Source organism: Sus scrofa, chromosome X (assembly GCF_000003025.6).
Source record: "Sus scrofa isolate TJ Tabasco breed Duroc chromosome X, Sscrofa11.1, whole genome shotgun sequence".
Classification (NCBI taxonomy): Eukaryota; Metazoa; Chordata; class Mammalia; order Artiodactyla; family Suidae; genus Sus; species Sus scrofa.
The window spans coordinates 59,344,927-59,365,833 of NC_010461.5; the positions used below are offsets into that span (position 1 = coordinate 59,344,927).

General features: G+C 37.1%; 1 long non-coding RNA gene across 1 annotated transcript in view; it reads left to right on the top strand.

Annotated features, from left to right (window-relative positions):
* Window positions 1,072-20,907, top strand: part of LOC110257855 — a 93,662-nt gene continuing 73,826 nt past the window's right edge. Inside the window, exon 1 of the long non-coding RNA XR_002340873.1 lies at window positions 1,072-1,281. This is a non-coding gene — a long non-coding RNA (uncharacterized LOC110257855). The remainder of the gene's footprint in view (window positions 1,282-20,907) is intronic.

Here is a 20,907-nt window from a genome sequence, read left to right on the forward strand (position 1 = left end):
TCTTTTTTAAAAAAGCCCTCTAAATTGCCTTTTCCTTATCTGTGCAGCACAAACCCCTCCCCTACTAACCTTTCGCATCATTCATGCACAGTGCTTCACAAACCAAGTTTCAGCCTCAATTATTAAAAATGTTCTGGGGGCCAGCATGCAGCTAGTGTATTTTTCCTCTTGGAGAGGGACCAAAAAAGATTAACATTTTGATAAACATAGAGGTTTCTTAGAGGATTCAGGATTTGAGCTAAGTCTGAAAGAAGGACTTTGAGACTAGAGAATAGCATCCCAACCCCTTTAGAAAGACACTTTGTTACAGAATTAAACAAAAAAAGCAATTTTTATTTTGGTGTGTGTCTTTTTAGGGTTGCACCCACAGCATATGGAGGTTCCCAGGCTGTGGTTGAATCTGACTTGTAGCTTCCAGCCTATACCACAGCCACAGCAATGCCTGATCTGTAACCCAGGGATGGAATCTGTGTCCTCACGGATACTAGTCAGATTCATTTCCGCTGAGCCACAACGGTAACTCCAAGCATCTTGTTTTGTCATTTTCTTACAGTATGAATTCTGGCCTAAATCCTCTCCATCTCTGTCTTCAGTTTTCCCATCTTTTTAATTAGTCGGTTGAAGTAGATGGTGATCTATAGAAGCACAAAGCTAAGCGGAGTGAAAAGTATTGGGTTTTGTCCATCCAACATTCACTACCTATTGCAACTTTTGGAAAATTGGCTTCATCTCTCTGAGTCTTAGGTTTCTCGCCTATAAAATAGGGACAATCAGTCTTCAGTTACGTTATACTGCGATAATGTGGTAAAATAACAGAAAAATAAGTTTGTCTATTTTAAAATGCCATACACGTGTGAGGTAAATGAAAGTTGACTAGAACGAGAGATTATCTAGAAATGTGGAAAGAAAGGAGTCGGGGAAAAGTAAAAGAAATTTGGGATGGAAAAAGAAAAAAGAAATAAGGGAGAGAGGAGAGAATTTTAGGGGTGAGAAAGGCTGTAACAGGAAGTGCGAGCGGTCAGGAACACTGGGGGAGGGGCCGCCAGGCGGCTGGCTCAGGTTGCCGGGGGAGCCATTTGGGGAGTGCACGGCGGTTGGGCGCGGGGCATATTTGGCTGTGACGCCCAACCTGGGTTTCTATCGCCCTATCCCCTAGGGCTCATCTGAGACCTAAGATGGCGGCGTTTGCATAATGTGAAAGCGATGCAGGCGTACCAGATTGGAGAGGCAGGCAAAGGATGTATCTGCTAAGGAAGGTTCGGGAACTCGCCAATACTTGTGGTGAGTGCTGAGCCTCACATCGGCTTGGAAGATGACTTTTAGCAAGATTACACACTTTGGGATTGCGTGGCCTGGCTGGGTGGGGGAGGAGCTGGCCTGCATTTCATTTTTCTCTCTCGCTCTCTTCAAAATATCGGAGATTAATTTTTTTCTCTCCTTAATAACCTTACTACCATGGATAAGCCTAGGTGCTTGCAGAAACTAGCTCCTAGGAGGGATTCTGGGTCATTTTCTTCTCTTTTTAACTTGTATAAATGGGTTTTTATTGGCACCGTGCCGCCCGCAAATGAAATACTCTATCTCCCTTAGAGCGCTTTCAGGAACTGCCTAACCTGTTCCGCCTACCCGTCCTTATTTTTTTAGGGCTACCTTTCGCGTGCAAACTTTGTAGTTTTGATATACCAGTCACTTTGTAACATATTCATTGTGGGCTAGATTAAAATGTTTTTTTCCTCTTCCCTTTATATATACCCCAGATGAGGGCTTTTGAGCATATAATATTTACCATTTATTCTGGAAGCATCCCAGAGGTTGAGGGGTGTGTGTGTGTGTGTAGATAATATTTGGGGGAGTTGGTACATTATTTTGTGAATTGTTAGCTGAGTAAGAAAAGAGCTATATTTCCCGCGTTCATATCTCCTGATGAAAATAAATTTGTTAAGCATAATATCATAGCATATTTACTATAAGGGAAAGACAGTACAATTTAATTTAATCTTTTAAATGATTATGTGGTTAAAAAATTTCACTCAAGAAGCGCTCATATTTCACTCATACATTTCTGGAGAGTATGAATTGCTGCAGCTTTTTGAAGAAATACTCTGACAACATTTAGGTAAATAAAAAAATACAGCTATCGCTTGACCCTAATAGTCTGACTTTTAAGAATCCATTCTACAGAAATAAAAAGACCAGTGTATAAGGATTCATAAACAAGGAAGCCTTTGCAGTTTTGTTTTTGTGACAAGGAACTGGAAACAACCTATTCCATGGGAGAATGTTTGGAATAAATTGTGGAACATTTGTATTATGAAATATTTTGCAGCTGTGGAAACATTTGCCTCTTTACACTCTTTTGATCTAGAAGATGTTATAATGAATTTTTATGTGAGGAAAGTTAAGTTTCAGAATACCCTCTCTAGTATGATTTAGTGTTTTAGTGGTGGTACATTAATGTTAACTTTTTTTCTTTGTCTTTTTTGGGGGACTTTCTATATATGTTGTGATATACTTAAGGACAAACATATAAATAATAATACAGAAAACCTCTCTTCTCACCAGCCAGACATAAAAAATTAAGCATTACCAAAGAAAAAATTAAACATTACCATTATAAAGTTCTTTGTGTACCCATCTCTGATTGCATCTCTCCTCTTTCCCCAGAGCTAACTGTAACTGTTATTTTAAAGTGATTCTTTTCCCCATGCATTTCTTAAACTTTTGTGACATATGAACTTTTTCTAGCATGGGTTATTTTTTTGTAAATTTTGAAGATAAATTTTTAAAAGTCAGTTTTTAAAAATGAATTTTTAAATGCCTGTTATCTGGTTAACAGTAATGAGCCAATTGAAATTTCTTCTAAATTGAGGGCAGAGTCTAATTTCTTAAAAACTAAAACCAGGAAGAGAGTGTTGGCAAGGAAGTAGAGAAATTGGAACTATTCAATTTTTATTCAAGTCCTTTGCCTGTTTTTTTAATTTAGATGTTTGTCTTTTTGTTGTTGAGTTATTCTTTACATATTCTGGACTGATCATATATATGATTTGCAAATTTATTCCCATTCTGTATGTTTTGTGCATGTTATTGGTAATGTCCTTAGGTTTACAGATTTTTAAAGTCTGAAATCCACTTTATTTTTTTTTTTCTTTTGTTGTTGGTACTTGGGGTGTCAAATCTAACAATTCTTTGCCAAATTCAAGGTCATGACGATTTATCTTTATGTATTCTTCTAAGTGTTCTGTGGTTTTAGCTCTTATGTTTATGCCATAGATCCATTTTGAGTTAATTTTTATATACAATGTGAGGTCCAACTTCATTTTTTTACATGTGTATGACACCTTATGTTGAAGAGACTTCATTCCCCATTGAATGTTCTTGGCAACCTTGTTGAAATCAATTGTATGAGTTTATTTCTGGTCTTTCAAATTTATTTCATTTGTTTCTTTGTCTATCCTTATTCCAACGCCCCACTGTTTTGATTACTGCAGATTGTAGTAATTTTTTTTTCTGCTTTTTTTAAAAGGGCCGCACCCACGGCATATGGAAGTTCCCAGGCTAGGGGTCTAATAGGAGCTGCAGCTGCTGGCCTACACTACAGTCACAGCAATGTGGAATCTGAGCTGCGTCTGTGAACTACACCACAGCTCATGGCAACACCGATGATCCACTGAGTGCGGCCAGAGATTGAACCCAAGTCCGTATGGATACTAGTCGGATTCGTTTCCACTGCACCATGACAGGAACTCCTGTAATAATTTTAAAAATTGGAATGTGTCAGTGCTCCAACTTTGTTTTTCTTTTTCGAAATTATTTTGGCTATTCAGGGCCCCTTGCAATTTCATATGAATTTTAGGATCAGCCTGTCCATTTCATTTTAAATCATATAGGAAATAGAGGAGTTATGAACGAAAAAAATACAATAATGCTGGCTTTTATATTTACCTATGTAGTTACATTTACTCCTATTCTTTATTTCTTCACATACTTTTGAGTTACTGTCTAGTATCCTTCCATTTTGGCCTAAAGAACTCCCTTTGGCAGTTCTCATTAGGATAAGTCTGTTAGCAGTGAACTCCCTCAGCTTTTGTTTATCCCAGAATGTCTTCATTTCTCCTTTGGTTCTCTTTTTGACAGGTTTATTGAAATATAATTCACATACCATACAATTCACCTGTTTTAAGAGTACAAGTCAATAGATTTTAGTGTGTGTGTGACCATCACTACAGTCAATTTTAGAACATTTTCATCACTCCAAGAGGAAGTCCATATGTTTAGCCATAAACCCATACCCACCCTGAACCTGACCTGCACAGCCCTAGGCCACCAATAATCTACTTGTTTTTTGTTTTTTTGTTTTTTTTTTGGCCTCGTGTGTGGTCTGAGCCACTGTAGTGACAATACTGGATCCTTAACCTGCTGTGCCACAAGAGAACTCCTACTTTTATCTCTCTATATTTCCCAGTTTTGAAGATTTCATATTAATAGAATCATAATGATGGTCTTTTGTGATTGTCTCTTTCGCCTAGCATAATGCTTCAGAGTTTATCTATGTGGTATCATATATCAGTACTTCATCCCATTCATGGCTGAATAATGTTCTGTAAATAATACAGATATACTCCATTTTGTTTATCTGTTCATCCATCTGTGGACATTTGGGTTGATTCCGCCTTTAGACTGTTAAGAATAATTGTGCTAAAACATTCATGTACAGGTTTCTGTTTTTTTCATTTCTCTAGGTGTATACTTAAGGTTGTTATTGCTGGGTCATATGATAACTCTGTTTAATCGTTTGAGATACTGCCAGACTTTTTTCCACAGTGGCTGCACCATTTTACACTCATGCCAGCAGTTTATGAGGGCTCTAACTTGTCTACATTCTCACCAGCACATGTCATTATCTGACTTTAGGCAATTCTGGCCATCCTGGAGGCTGTGAGGTGGTATCTAATGAGCCTCCCACAAGGTTAGTTCCCTGATGTTGCTCCTTAGGGAGGTGCAATTTGAATATACCCACCATCACTCTGGGATGACAATGGTTTTGTTAGAGCTAACCTGCTGACCACACCCTGCATCCAAGCTCCACTTAACTGTGAACTGATTGCTTAATTGTTTTCCATAATGCCCTAGGGCATTAACTGCTTTGAAAACTAATTGAGTCAAATTATGGGTCCTTTGAAAAAGTAGGTATTGAGATCAGTATTTGATATTTGTTCCGACTCCAAGAGGGCCCCTCCCTTATTCCCCAGTTCTCTTCTGTAAACTAGCTGACCTATAGTTTAGCCTATATTTTGAATCTTCTCCCAATTGCCTTTCATTACGACCTGTGTTTTCAAGGCTCCTTTAGGTTTGACTTGCACCATGGTCTTATAAATGAAGTCAGTTCAGTTCCTTTGAGAAGAGAATAGGAGCTGTTTTAATGTCTGATTCCCTCAAACAAAAGCTCTGAGTCTGGCCTTTTGAGGTGGGGGTAGGGACAACGGCAAGTTTCTCTCAGAGTCATAATTTTGCTCTATTAGCCGAGTGCTTAGTGAGGGGAGAGTACAACCAGAGATCCTCTTGGTTTGCCCCCTCTCTCCTCACAACCCAGGGCAGGGATGTTCAGGGTCCCACACCCAGTTAAAGTCTCCATTCCACCAGTGGGGGCTGGTGACAGAAGGGAACCCTTACCTCTAAACTGCACTTGTTTAGGACTCAGCCCTAGCAATAGGCTACATGCATTAAGGCTAGGTGGCTGGGAAACTCTGATGCCTTGTTCCTTCAGGGAAGAAAGCCTTCTAAATGCACCTTGGGTGAGGAAAGACAGCCTTGTGTTCTTGGCTTCAGGAATCTTGAGTGGAGTCTTCCCCTCCTTGAGCTGGGATAGGAGAGGGAGGGTGGAGAGGAGACTGTAGTCTTGGTTCAAATACTACAGACTTACCTTAGTGGGTTTTTTGTTTTGTTTTGTTTGTTTGTTTGCTTTTTTAGGGCTACACCCATGGCACATGGAGGTTTCCAGGCTAGGGGTCGAATCTGAGCTGCAGCCATTGGCCTAGACCACAGCCACAGCAACTCGGGGGATCTAAGCTGCTTCTGCGACCTACACCACAACTCACTGCAATGCCAGATCCCTGGCCCACTGAACGAGGCCAGAGATGGAACCTGCATCCCCATGGATACTAGTCAGATTCGTTTCTGCTTTGCCGCAACAGAAGTCCTACCTTAGTGAATTTTGAAAGATCTTAAATAGTTGTTATTTTCATTTGTTGTTTGTCCTTAGAACCATTTCTAGAGGCTTGTAAGGTTATTTTTCTAATAGTTTTTTTCTTTTTTTAAATCAATTTCACTGGGGAGCAGGGCACTTGAGCTCCTCAGGCTGTCATGCCATAAGTTGATCTCTTTCCCTTTCTTTTTGAAAGATTGTTTTGTCCAAAATAGATTTGCTCATTCATAGGCCCCCCCCCCATTTAAAATATGTCATTCTGCTGCCTTCTGGCCTCCATGGTTTCTGATGATGAGTTACTTCTCTTTTCTTACTTTTAAGATTGTCTCTTTTTCTTGGGTTTCAACCGTTTTATTATACTATACCTCAGTGTGGATTTCTTTGCATTTATTCTATTTGGAGCTCATTGAATTTCTTAAGATATGTAGATTGGGCATTGTTTCTTCAATTTTTGTTTTGTTATTCAAATTTGAAGACTGACTAAAAGTTGTGGAGAATATTTGCTGCCTTAATTTTGGTCTGCATTATGGAAAAGAAAAAAGTATACAAAATTTAATTTGGGGGCCTGTGAATATTGAAGAACTGGAGAAAACAGCTTTAAGTAGATTAGTTGATAAATATATACCTATTGCCACATTAAACCTTGTTTTCCAGTTGATTGTGCGTTTCTCTTTTGTTCCTTTCTTTCTTTGGTTGGATGATTTTATTTTATGCTTGTGTCTTTTTCTTTTTAGTTTTTGTGGATATATTGTTTGGTTTTGATTTGTGGTTTTCCTGTTTTTCAAGGATGTCAACCCCTTCCTATATCTGCTTGCTTTAGACTGATAGTCATATAGGCTCAAACACATTCTAAATAAAAAAGTCTAGTTTTTCTTACTTTCCTTCCCCACATTTTATGATTTCGATGTCCTTTTTTTAACATCTTCCTGTTTATCCTTTTGCTGTTCCTTGTGTTTATTGTTGCTTTTACAATAGGTTTTAAAAGTTTTCTTTTAGGTCTATATACTGGCTTATTTAAGTAATTAGCTTTCAATTATGATTTTCTCCATCCTGTTTCTTCTTTTTTATTTAGAGGAGCCCTTTCAGTGTTTCTTTTAGAATGGGTTTAGTATCGCTGCACTCTTAATTTTTGTTTGTTGGAGAAAATCTTTATTTCTCTTTTGATTTTAAATGATATTCTTGCTGGGTAGAGTATTCTAGGCTGCAAATTTTTCCCTGTTAGAACTTTGATTATATCTTGTCACTCTCTTCTGGCCTGTAGTGTTTCTATGGAGAAATCAGCTGATAGCCTTATGGGGGGGGTCTCTTATAATTAATACTTTGTTTTTCTTTTGTTGCCTTTAGAATCCTCTCTTTATATGTAACTTTTGCCATTTTTATTATAATGGGTGGTGTGGGCCTGTTTGGATTCAACTCTGTGGGGGTCTTCTGTGCTTCCTGTATCTTGTTATCTGTTTCCTTTAGATTTGGAAAGTTTTCAGCCATAATTTCTTCAAATATACCTTCAATCTGCTTTTCTTTTCTTCTCCTCCTAGAATCCCTGTTATGTGTAGATTGGCCCACTTTGTCTTATCCCCTAGATCTCTCATATTGCTTTCATGTTTTTTAATTTGGTTTTCTGTCTGCTGTCATGACTGGGTGATTTCTATTATTCTCTCTTCCAAGCCCCTAATTCATTCCTCTGCATTATTCACTCTGCTCTTCAGTGCCTTTAACTCAGCTTTCGTCTCTGCAAATGAATTTTCTAATTTTTCTTGGCTTCTCATATTTTCTAGTTCCTTTCTAAAGTAATCTGCATTACTGTTCATATCTGCTCTTACTTCCTTTATATTCACTCTTAATTCCTTCAGTATCTTCACTCTCTTCTTTTTGCACTCGGTGTCTGTTAGACCACAGAGGTCTCTTTCATTGTTTTCTCCTTCAGGGGAATCTCCTGTTCTTTTAATTGGGAATGGCTCCTGAGTTTCATTTTGCTTACATATTTCTTATTCTGTGAGTTTAGGGAAAACAACTGCTATAGTCTTGACGAGCTATTTGTATGTGAGAGTGCCCCTGGATATTTTGTGAGGGCTTACTGTTTATTTTTGGCATGAGGGCTGTGTTTGGTTTGGATGCTTGCTTTTCTTTCTTCAGCATATGCAGGCTGTTAACTCTCGTGCTGCTGTACAGCCTGCATGTGCTTCCAGGAAGATGGAGGCAATGGGCAGGGCTAGTAGCCAGTGCCTGGTTGCTGGGTTCTTGACAGTGACAAGGACCCAAGGGAAGGTGGCACTGCTCCTAGTTGCAGGGCCCTGGGAAGTGTCAGTGACCCTTAAGCAGGTATATATGGTGCTTGGAGCATTTGGCAGTGGCAATGGTAGCGTGTGTGTTCTCAGGGGAGTGAGAGCAACAACTGGCTGGTGTTCTATTGCAGTGACCTCCTCTGTGCTGACCTCTGAGGTGACTTGGGCCCTAGGTGGTGCCTGTTCATGGACCCCTACTGGTTATGGACCATGCCTACCTCTGGAGTCTGAGATGATTGTGGTGGTTCCCCCACCCCGAACCTGTAGACCACTCAAGAGCTGCCCTGTTGCACTTAGCCCATGCAGGAAGCACTGTCACGCATAGCCCCCACAAGAGGGGCCTGCTGCCCATAGCTCAGGCAAGAGGTGCCTTGCCATCTATAGCCCTACCCTCCAAGTGTCCATGCTTTTTTTTTTTGATTTGTTTGTCTTTTTGCCTTTTCTATGGCCGCTCCTGCCGCATGTGGAGGTTCCCAGGCTAGGGGTCGAATCAGAGCTGTAGACTCTGGCCTGTGCCAGAGCCACAGCAATGTGGGATCCGAGATGCATCTGCAACCTACTCCACAGCTCATGGCAATGCCGGATCCTTAACCCACTGAGCAAGGATAGGGATCAAACCCGCAACCTCATGGTTCCTAGTTGGATTCATTAACCACTGTGCCATGACGGGAACCCCAAGTGTCTGTGCTTTTTAGCAGAGAAAGATATTCCTATAGTGGTCCACCCCTCCTCCTCTTGCCCTTCCCAACCATGTCTCCTTGCTTCTCCTGCAGGCCCAGACCTCCTCTCAGGTTCCCTTGGCTATGCTGCTCAACTCCCCAGCCCTTGGCACACCTCTCCCTAGCCCTTCAGGTTGTCTTCACACAGCTAACCCTAGTTCTCTCCCTGGAGCTGACCTCTGGAGCCTGAGTCTTAGTACACATCCCCCTTCCGAGTGTTGCAGGCTGTGGTATCCCAGGAGGTGGTACTGATGGTGTGTGTGGCTCTCTCTCTGCTTTGCCCTCCTTCAGTCCAGATGCTGTGCTTTTCTCTGAGGCTTTGAGGTCCCTCTGTCTCAGGTGATCTCCCTGTCAGTTAGGTGACCTCTCAGGGTGTGGGTTCATTTCCTCTTTCACAGCTCCCTCTCAGGAGTGCTAGTCCTGTCCTGATTACTCTCTCTCTCTTTTTCCTTTTGTTCTACCCAGTTATGTGGAGGGTTTCTTGTCCTTTTTGGAGGTTTAAGGTCTTCTGCCAGCATTCAGTAGATGTTCGGTGCGAATCATTCTGCATGTAGGTTTTTTTTTTGGGATGTGTTTTTTTTTTTTGGAGAAGGTGAGTGCCATATTTTAATCCTCTGCCATTTTGATCCCACCTCTAAGTAGATTGAATAAAGAGATTTTTACTACCGTTTTACAGATAGGTAGGATGAATATACAAAGCAGACAATGATAACTAATATTTAAAGATCCCTGATTTTTTTTTTTTTTTTGTCTTTTTTAGGGCTGCACCCACGGCATATGGAGGTTCCCAGGTTAGGGGGTCTAATCAGAGCTACAGCTGCTGGCCTACACCACAGCCATGGCAATGCCAGATCTGAGGTGCATGTGCGACCTACACCACAGCTCATGGCAATGCTGGATCCTTAACCCACTGAGCAAGGCCAGGGATCGAACCCTCAACCTCATGATTCCTAGTCGGATTTGTTTCCGCTCTGCCACAATGGGAACTCCCCCTGAGAGAATTTTGAAGGGTCAGGCTGGGCCCATGTTTCAATATAGAAGTCTTTTGGGCCTCTTGCTTGGGCTTCTGAATTGTACGTCTTAAACCTTATAATGAATATCTGAGTTGTATAACAATGTGAGAGGTTGCAACTGCAGATCCCAAATTATATATATGAAGCCTGTTTAGTCCTACAAGATTCTGAGCATTGCTTCAAAGTTCTCTGTGATTTTAATAAAAATAGATCTATCACTTCTACTTATTTAGTATTTGTTATGTAGGATGTACTTTACACATTAACTCACTGGAATGCTTTTGTGAGGACTGATCTACCCATGGTCATGGTTAGGTATTGGAAGTTTAGGAATATTACTTGCTTTATGATGTATCTGTAGATGTACTTGAAATGGATGGGGAAGATAGTTTTTTTATGTCTAAAGGGCACATGGAAAGTCAGCAGAGAGACACATAAGCCTGAAATGCCAAACTTTATACATACAGTCCCCTTCTCTAGCGCTACTGTCAACTACCCTCCCCTGGAGTTTGTCACGGTAGCCCTGTTGAAAGCAGAATATCCGTGATGTTTTAGAACATGTTTTAGCATTCTTAGAGGAAGTGAGTGTGGATTTCAATCAATAATTGCAGGTCTTGCTAGACACATCCCAGAGAGGATTTTTTAGAGATGTGATGCTAGAGAACATGTCATCTGGTTTCTCAGTGAGTCTGTCAACATTGACTTCTTTTTTTCCTTCAAATATTCTTTTTTTTTTTTTTTTGTCTTTTGTCTTTTTAGGGATGCACCCACAGCATATGGAGGTTCCCAGGCTAGGGGCCGAATCAGAGCCATAGCTGCTGCCCTATCCCACAGCCACAGCAACACAGGATCTGAGCCACATCTGTGACCTGCACCACAGCTCACGGCAATGCCAGAGCTGAGCAAGGCCAGGGATCGAACCCACGTCCTCATGGATACTAGTTGGGTTTGTAAACCACTGAGCCACAATGGGAACTCCCTCTTCAAATGTTTTTTTTTTTTTGTCTTTTTACCTTTTCTAGGGCCACTCCCTAGAAAATATTAGCCTGGCATAGATCTGTATCAGGAGAAAAATCCATCGCCTGTTGCCGACTGAAATGACAGATGACAGAATTAGTGGTTTGAGGACTTTAAAACAATTGGTTTTTTTTTTGTTTTTTTTTTTGTCTTTTTGCCATTTCTAGGGCCACTCCTGTGGCATATGGAGGTTCCCAGGCTAGGGATCGAATCGGAGTTGTAGTCACCGGCCTACACCGGAGCCACAGCAACGCAGGATCCGAGCCGCGTCTGCAACCTACACCACAGCTCATGGCAACGCCTGATCCTTAACCCACTGAGCAAGGGCAGGGATCGAACCCGCAACCTCATGGTTCCTACTCGGATTCCTTAACCACTGTGCCGTGACGGGAACTCTTAAAACAATTGTTTTGAATGTAAAGACTGAAAATGTTATGTTGAAGTATGAAAAGTACAAAAATTTCTGCCTCCGAGAATGGAAAGTATAATTATTTTTAAAATTTAAGTTCTTTAGGGAGTTTCCTGTCATCTTTCTGTTATTAATTTCTAGTTGAATTATATTACGGTTTTAGAAAATACTTTGTATACTTTCAATTTTTTTTAATGTATATTAGGCTTTGCTTTCTGTGAATGTTGTTATGTGTACTTAAAAAGAGTATGACTTCTATTATTGTTGCATGGAATGTTGTATAACCACTGCAGAGGTTTCCTTAGTTGATGATCTTGTTCAGTCTTAGGCTCTTGCTGATTTTCTGCCTGTTAATTCTAATACTGACAGAGAAGTGTTGAAGTATACTTGTCAATTTGTCTATTTCTTATTTTGTCAGTTTTTGTTTCACATATTACGAAGCTCTGTTTGGTGCTAAATACATTTAATTGTTGTGGCTTCTTGTTGAATTGACTATTTTACCATTATGTAATTCCACTTTATGCGTGGTAATTTTCTTTGCTTTGAGGTCTGTTTTTGTCTTTAAAGAATATAGCCAATTTCTACTTGTTTTTCTTTATTTCATTTTTATTGACAAGATTTTCTATTTCAGTATTTGTTGCAAGAATGTGACTGCTTGTATGAGCATTTTTATAATAGTTGTTTTACAGTCTTATTTTACTGGAATTTTTCATGATTTAATTCATGTTATGCAAACTTGGCAATCATGCTTCTGAAGTAATATTGTGCCATTTCTTCTGCATCATATGTGCATAATATCAGTTTGTCTTAATACATGGATGTTAACTTTTGATCTCTTGGTTAAAGTATACCAGGGTTTTCCACTGTAAAGTTACTGCTTTTCCCTTTCAATTTTATATGTATCTTATGGAGATATAATTTGAGATTATGCAAATGTCATTTTTTTTTTTTTTGTCTTTTTAGGGCCGCAGCCATGGCATATGGTTCCCAGGCTAGTGGTCGAATCGGAGCTGTAGCTGCTGGTCTTTGCCACAGTCATAGCAACATGGGATCTGAGCTGCGTCTGTGATCTACATCACAGATCACGACAATGCCAGATCCTTAACCCATTGAGCAAGGTGAGAGCTTGAACCCGTGTTCTTATGGATACTACTTTGTTTTATTACTGCTGAGCCACCACAGGAACTCCAAATGTCGTGTTTCTTATCATGCCATGATGATTGTGTTAGTTTTTATCTCATTTTGTTTAAAATTTCCATTATTCCTTCCAAATTTATTAATTGGAATTCTGCAAGGAAGAGCTGTCCCTTCTCACCATTTTATTTATTTAACAAGATATTTATGTTAGTATGGACTCACTGATATTTATTTCATTTTTTTGGTTATAATACTATCATTATTTTGTTGCTGTGGCTGACAGGTTTTGGCCATTGGCTTTCACCATTAGATTGGCTCTTCTGTCCTTTTAATATGTTTCCATGTTTATTGAACATTGCTATAACTTTCTAACACCACAGTATATTTTAGGCACATCTTGTTTTGCCACCACCCCAACTCTGGCATTGGTCCTTTCTATAAGGAATCCTGGTTTCCGTTTTCAGAGAACAGTTTTTAGAAAACTATTTCTGTGCTCATTGCTGCTGGGATATCATTTTTCCCAGACCTTCACAATCAATAAAGCTTGGAAGTATACATTTATATGCACATACATAGACATCCCTATTTCTATGTATATTTTACTGTATGTTTGTGTTTATGTATGGTTTTCTTTCATGTGTTTTCCATGTTAAACCATGAATTCCTATTACTGTGTCTGATTCCAGTTAAAAGTTCAGGATTCTTTTTATTCTAGTCTTTTTTTTTTCTTAAATATAATTCATTTTTTTTTGAAAATGAGAACCCTGACTCTCATTATTCTCAGCATATATGCTTGATTACTCAATTTTAGAACGTTAGAATTTTTTGTTTTTGTGTATATGTCTAAACCATGAAGAGTTTCAGAATTACTAAAATAGACCCTTCTGAGAAGCAAATTTCCTAACTACAGTATTTCTGTACAGTTCTGTTTGCCTTTAGTCTTACAGTGTATAGTCAAAAATACTGTTTGTTATTTTATTATCCACCCTGTTTGGTTTGTTTCTGTCATCTATTTGGTTTACACTTTGGTTTGTTATTATTTGCATTCCATTTTGAGATTCCCTTACATGCTGGTAAGGTTGAATATGTGTTTACTTTTTGGTTGTATGAAACATTACCATGGTTCCAAGTGTCAGATCTGTACAAAAAGGTTTACAAAGAGAAGTGTCACTCCCTTCCACATTTCTAATACCTTTTCCCCATTTTCTGATCCTTACTACCCTATTCCCAACCACCTCCTGTAGGTAACCCATCTTAGTAGTTTCTGCTCTATCCTTGTGTATCTTTTGCACAAATAAACTAGTACATGTATATTTTTATATATCTCATTTTTTATTACATGAAAGATTGCACTCTATGGCTGTGGTTTTGGATTTTTTTTTTCTCATTTCCAGTGTATACGGGAAATCAATTCATATCAGGTCATAGAGATTTTCCTCATTCTTTGTTTTTACTGCTACATTGTACTTCATTGTTTGGATGGACTGTAATTTATTTAACTCTTGCGTATGGACATTGAGATTTTTTCTGGTGTTTCCCAATTGCAAACAAGGCTAAAATGAATAAATTTGTATATATAAATTTTCATTTTGTTTAAGATATATCTATGGGATAGATAGTCCTATAAGTTATTAGTTACTTTTAAATATTACCAAATATCCCTCTAAAAATGATTGTACAGTTTGCATTGCACCATTCATATATGGGAGTTCCTATGTCCTCACAACTTTGCCAACTGAATGTGTTTTCCTCATAGACATCTGTGTCTATATGTATGTATTTGTTTTAAGCAAATGTAGGATCTTAACGAACATGCTGTTTTTATTTTTTCCGTTTAACAATAAACCATAGTCATAAGTGTGTGTGTGTTGTATGTGTTTGTATATGTATATATGCACACATAATGCATTAGGTACACATAGGTACATATATTTGCAGTGGCTTCTTACTTTTCCTTTATACGTATTTATCACATTTAGTCAAGCCTGTCTTAATGAAACTTTTTTCCGTCTTTTAAGTATCATATACAATGGTGTGATTATTTTGGAATAGTTGTAAACTCACATATAGTTGTAAGAAATAGCACAGAGAGAGCCCATGTATTGTTTACCTAGTTCTCAGTGGTAACATTTTTCAAAACATGCGGAAATACAATAAGGGTATCGATATCGATACAGTCCACTCACTGATTTTATTCACATTTCTCAATTTTCATATTTTAAAAATATTGCCAATCTGGTGAGGAATGACATCTCAGTGAATTTTAAATTTGCATTTAAAATTTTTTTGAGTGAGTTTGATCATTTTCTCAATTTAAATATCGTCTTTATAAGTTTTTTTATGTAACTACTTCTTTTTCCATTTATCTATTGGATTTTTTTTTTTTTAATGGCCACACCTGTAGCATATGGATGTTCCAGGGCTAGGGACTGAATTGGAGTTGCAGCTGAGGCCTACGCCACTGCCATGACAATACAAGATCCAAACCTCATCTGTGACGTATGCCACAGCTTATAGCAACGCCAGATCCTCAACCCACTGAACAAGGCCAGGGATCACTGGGTCCTTAACTCTTTGAACCACAATGAGAACTTCTCCATTGGATTTTTGATAATTTTTTCCTGCAATTTTAAAGAATTCTTTATATGTTTAAAGGGGTGTGGCCCTATGTGGAAATAAATTGCAAATATTTTCTCCAAGTTTGTTGTCTTCCTTTTTTTTTTCAATTTAGATATCACTTACAAATAATTTAAAATAGACAACGCCATAGATTTTTGTTTATTCATTCACTGATTGAAGGACTTTTTGGCCTCTCCAGTTTTTGCCTCTATGAATATTTGCATACCAGTTTTGATATATAGATATATTATTTTCATCTTAGGGAAATACCTAGGGGTAGGATTACTGGATCATATTTTAAGAGTATGTCTAACTTATTTATGTCTCTTATTGAGACTGACAGTTTTCAAAAAAAGCTTTACCATTTTATATTCCCACCTGAAATGTATAAAAGTTTACAGTTTTTCTTCATCTTTACTAGCATTTCATATTTTTTTCTTAAAGCTATTCTAGTAGGTGTTTAGTAGTATCTTATCAATTTTAATTTGCATTTCTCTAGTGACTATGATGTTGGATATCTTTTCATGTGTTATTCGACATCTGTATCTTCTTTGGTGAAATGTCCTATTTTTTTGACCATTTTTAATTGAGTTGTTTGTCTTAATTTGAGGTAGCATGTTTCTTTATATTTTCCAGATAGAAGTCCTTTGTCAGACATGTATTGTGAATATTTTCTCCCATTGTTTGTGATGTATTTTTATTTTCTTAAAGGATATCATTCAGAGATGAGAAATTTTTTTGATGAAATTCCTTCATGATTGTTTTTAATAGTTTGTGGATTTAAAAAATTTTACATGAAGAATACTTATGTAATACCAAGTTGGGAAAAATTTTGTTTTCTTCTAGGAGTTTCATAATTTTACTTCTTACGTTTAGGTCTTTGATCCATTTCAAGTTAATTTTTACATTTTGCATTAAGTAATGGTCAATGCCTATTATTTTTGCATGTGGATATTCAGTTGTTCTAGCATTATTGCTGGAAAAGACTTCCCTTTTCTTATTGAACTGACTTGACACCTTTGTCAGAAACGATTTGTCTGTGTATTTGTTGCTCTAGTTCTGTTCCATTTTGTTCCTTTGATCTGTTTTTTCCCCTTTTACTAATACCATGATGTTGATTATTGTAGATTTTTATTAAGTCATCATGTATTTTGTCTTTAAACATTTTTCTCTTCTAAAAAATTGCTTTAACTATTTTAGCTTATTTCCATTGCCCATATAAATTTCGGTAGCTGTTTTATCTGGAAGTAATTTTTGGCTTTTTCTTTCAGAAAATTCTCATAGATAATTTTTGTTTCTGAGTATTTTAAAGTTAGATAATGACTTTCTTCTGTGTTTATACTTAAAAAACAACAGCATAGTAATTTTAGTTCACCCTTTCTTTTTCTCAGAACTTTGTTATACTTGCTCTGTTCTCTGGCATTTCAATATTGCTGTGGATAATTCTGGAGAAAGCCTGTTCCCCTTCTCTCCACTAGATACTTAGTTCTCTTTTCTTAAACTAAAGCATTTTAAATTAATAAATTTTATTTTATAGAACAGTTTTAGACATACAGAAAAATCAAGCAGATAGTACAGAGAGTTCCTATAAGAGTTCTCAATGGGTAGGTAATATTTTGATACTACCCTCTCTACCCAATCACAGAGTTCGCCCATTTTGCACCAGTGTGGTACACTTATTACAGCTAATGAACCATTATTCATATATTACTATTAACTATATTCTATAAAGTTCACTCTTTGTGTATAACACTATGGGTTTGATAAATGCATGGTGTCATGTATCCAGCATTACAGTATCACACAGAATAGTTTCTTCTGTGCTCCATCTGTTCATCCTTCTCTCTCCTCCCAATCCCAGCAACCATTGATCCTTTTACTGTCTCTATAGTTTTGCCTTTTCCATGTTGCATAGTCAGAATTATACAATATGCATCCCTATCAGACTGCCTTCTTTCACTTAATATGCATTAAAGTTTCCTTCATGTCTTTTCATACCTTGATAGCTCATTTCTTTTTAGTGCTAAAAAATATTCCATTGTCTTGATATATTGTTTACCATTCACCAATTAAAGAACATCTTGGTTGCTTCTGATTTTTCATGACTGATATGTTGTTGTTACCTGAAGTCCATAGCTTTATGAATAGAGCTGCTATAAACATGTATGTGCAGGCTGTTTTGCAGAGAAAAGTTTTTAGCTCCTTTGGGTAAATATCAAGGAATGTGATTGCTGGATTATATGGTAAGAGTATGTTTAGTTTTGTTACAAACTGCCAAATTATCTTTCAAAGTGACTGTTGTATCTTGCATTCTCACCAGCAGTGAATGAGAGTTCATGTTGCTGTGTGTCCTTGCTAGCATTTGTCCTATATATATTTTTTTTTAAAGCATTTTTTTTGGCGGGGGGGAGGCATGCCTATGGCATGCAGAAGTTCCTAGGCCAGCGATTGAATCTGAGCCACAGTCGTAACCTGAGCCATAGCAGTGACAATGCTGAGTCCTTAACTGGTAGGCCACCAGGGAATTCCCAGCACTTGTCTTTATAAAAATATTTATCCATTCTAATAGGTGTGTAGTGGTATCTCATCATTTTAATTTGCAATTCTCTTATGATATATAGTGTTGAGTATCTTTTCATATTCTTATTTGCCATTTGTGTATCTTCTTTGGTGAGGTGACTATTCAGATATTTTGTTTATTTTCTTGACTGAATTTCTTATTTTCTTATTGAGTTTTTTAAAATATTAAATGATTTTTTCCATTATAGCTGGTTTATAGTGTTCTGTCAATTTTCTGCTGTACAGCAAAGTGACCCAGTCACGCATATATATATACATTCTTTTTCTCACATTATTCTCCATCATGCTCCATCATAAGTGACTAGATATAGTTCCCAGTACTATACAGCAGGATCTCATTGCTTATCCATTATCATTGAGTTTTAAGAGTTCTTTGTATATTTTGGGTACAGGTCATTTATCTGATATGTATTTTGCAAATATTTTCTCCTACTATGGCTTGTCTCTCTTCTTTGTATTGTGTTCCATAGAGTAGTACTATTTAATAAAGTCCAACTTATCAATTTTTTTTTCATCAAGATTTTCTTTAATGGATCATGCTTTGTTGTTGTATCTAAAATGTATTTAAAGGAAGTATTTAAGACAATTATGGTATAGATGGGGGAGGGTGAAGGACATAAAGGAAGGTTGGTTTCTACACTTAACTTGAGCTAGTAGAATGTTGACATAGTAAACTGCAATAAGTAATGTATATATAATATGGAACAACCACTAAAAACCATATAAAGAAAAATGCTAATAACACAAGCAGTAAATCAGAGTTCAAAAAAAAAAAAAAAAATGTCCAAGTAACCCACAGAGAAGTGGGTTAAAAAAAAATAGAGAAATAGAAAATTAAGAGACAGGAAAAATAAAAAAGCAGACTTAAGCCCTAATATACTAATAATTACATTAGCTTTCAGTGGTTTAAATACACCATTTAAAAGATAAGAGATTGTCAGTGGAATAATAACAATGACCTAATTATATGTGTTAATAAGAGACTCACTTCAAATATGACTCTATAGGTAGATTGAAGGTAAAAGAGTAGGCAGAGATATGCCATACGAACCTTATTCAAAAGAAAGCAGTAGCAGGAGTTCCCATCGTGGCTCAGTGGTTAACGAATCCGATTAGGAACCATGAGGTGGTGGGTTCGATCCCTGGCCTTGCTCAGTGGGTTAAGGATCCGGCGTTGCCATGAGCTGTGGTGTAGGTTGCAGATGTGGCTCGGATCCTGCGTTGCTGTGGGTCTGACGTAGGCCGGCAGCTACAGCTCCGATTAGACCCCTAGCCTGGGAATCTCCATATGCCGCGGGAGCGGCCCTAGAAAAGGCAAAAAGACAAAAATAAATAAATAAATAAAAAGCTCACTAGAAAGCAGTAGCGGCTGTGTTAATATAAGGTAAATTATGCTTCAGGCAAAAAAATTTTTACTAAAGAGAGGGATATTTTATAATGATAAAATTCACTTTGAAGATATGGCATCCCCAATGTATATGTACCAGACAATAGAAATGTAAAATATGTGAAGCACAAACGGATAAAACTAAAATGAGATATAGACAAATCCATAATTACATTTGGAGACTTCAGCCTTCTTTTCACAAAAATTGGCAGAACAATTAGACAGAAAATCAGTAAGTATATGAGAGAACTCAACAGCACCATAAACCAACAAGACCTAATTGGCATTTATAGAAACCCCAACAATCAAAGAATGTATATTATTATTTTTTAATTAATAGGGTTTATTTCATAGAGCAGTTTACAAAAAAATTGAGAAAGTACAGAAAGTTCTTATATACCCCTTCCCTTCCCCCATAAAAACAGTTTTTTCTATTCCTGTGCTTTATTTACATGGTACATTTATTACAATAGAGCCAATATTAATATATTATTAACTAAAGTCCATAACTTACATTAGTGTTTACTCTTTGTATTATACATTTTACTTGTTTTTGACAAATGTGTAATGACATGCATCCATCATTACAGTGTTATACATAGTAGTTATACTACCCTAAAAATCCCTTGTACTCTGCCTTTTCATCCTTCCCTTTCTTCCTTCCCTCAAATTCTTGACAACTACTGATATTTTTACTACTTCTATTGTTGCATCTTTTCCAGGTGTTAAACAGTCAGAATCATGCATGTATAGCCTTTTCACTTCTTTCATTTAGCAACAGACATTTAAACTTCCTCCATATCTTTTCCTGGCTTGATAGCTAACTTCTTTTTATTACCAAAAAATAAATACTATTTTATAGTATATAGTATTTTTCATACTATTTGGAATATTTACCAAAAGAGACTAAATCTTAGCCATAAAATGAACCTTAACAAATTTAAAACAATTGAAATCATACATTGTATATTTTGACTACAATGGATTCAAACTAAAAATTAGTAGCAGAAAAAGAACAAGGAACTCTCTAACTACTTAGATATTAAACAACACTTTTTTTTTTTTTTTGCCATACCCGTGACATGTGGAAGTTCCTGGGCCAGAGATTGAACCCATGCCACAGCAGTGACCCAAGCTGCTACAGTGACAATGCTGGATCCTTAACCCACTGCCCAAGGGAACTCAAAACAATAATCTTTTAAATAATCTGTGGGTTAAAATCTTAAAAGGGAAAATTTTATATATGTGTATCTAAATATGCTCATATATATGCATGTGTATGTATCTGAAAGGAAATATAAGCACAGCTATCAAAATATGTGAGACAGTATTAAAGCATATAATGGAGGGGGATTTGTACCATAAATACTTTCATTAGAAAGGAGAAAAAGTCTCAATTCTATAATGTACCTCCTTCCTCAGGAAACTAGAAAAATAGAGTATAATTTAACCAAAACTAGTAAAAGGAAGGAAAAAATAAGCAAAGAAGTTAATGTGAGAACAGGAAAACAGTAGAGAAAATCTGTGGAATAAAATTTTAAT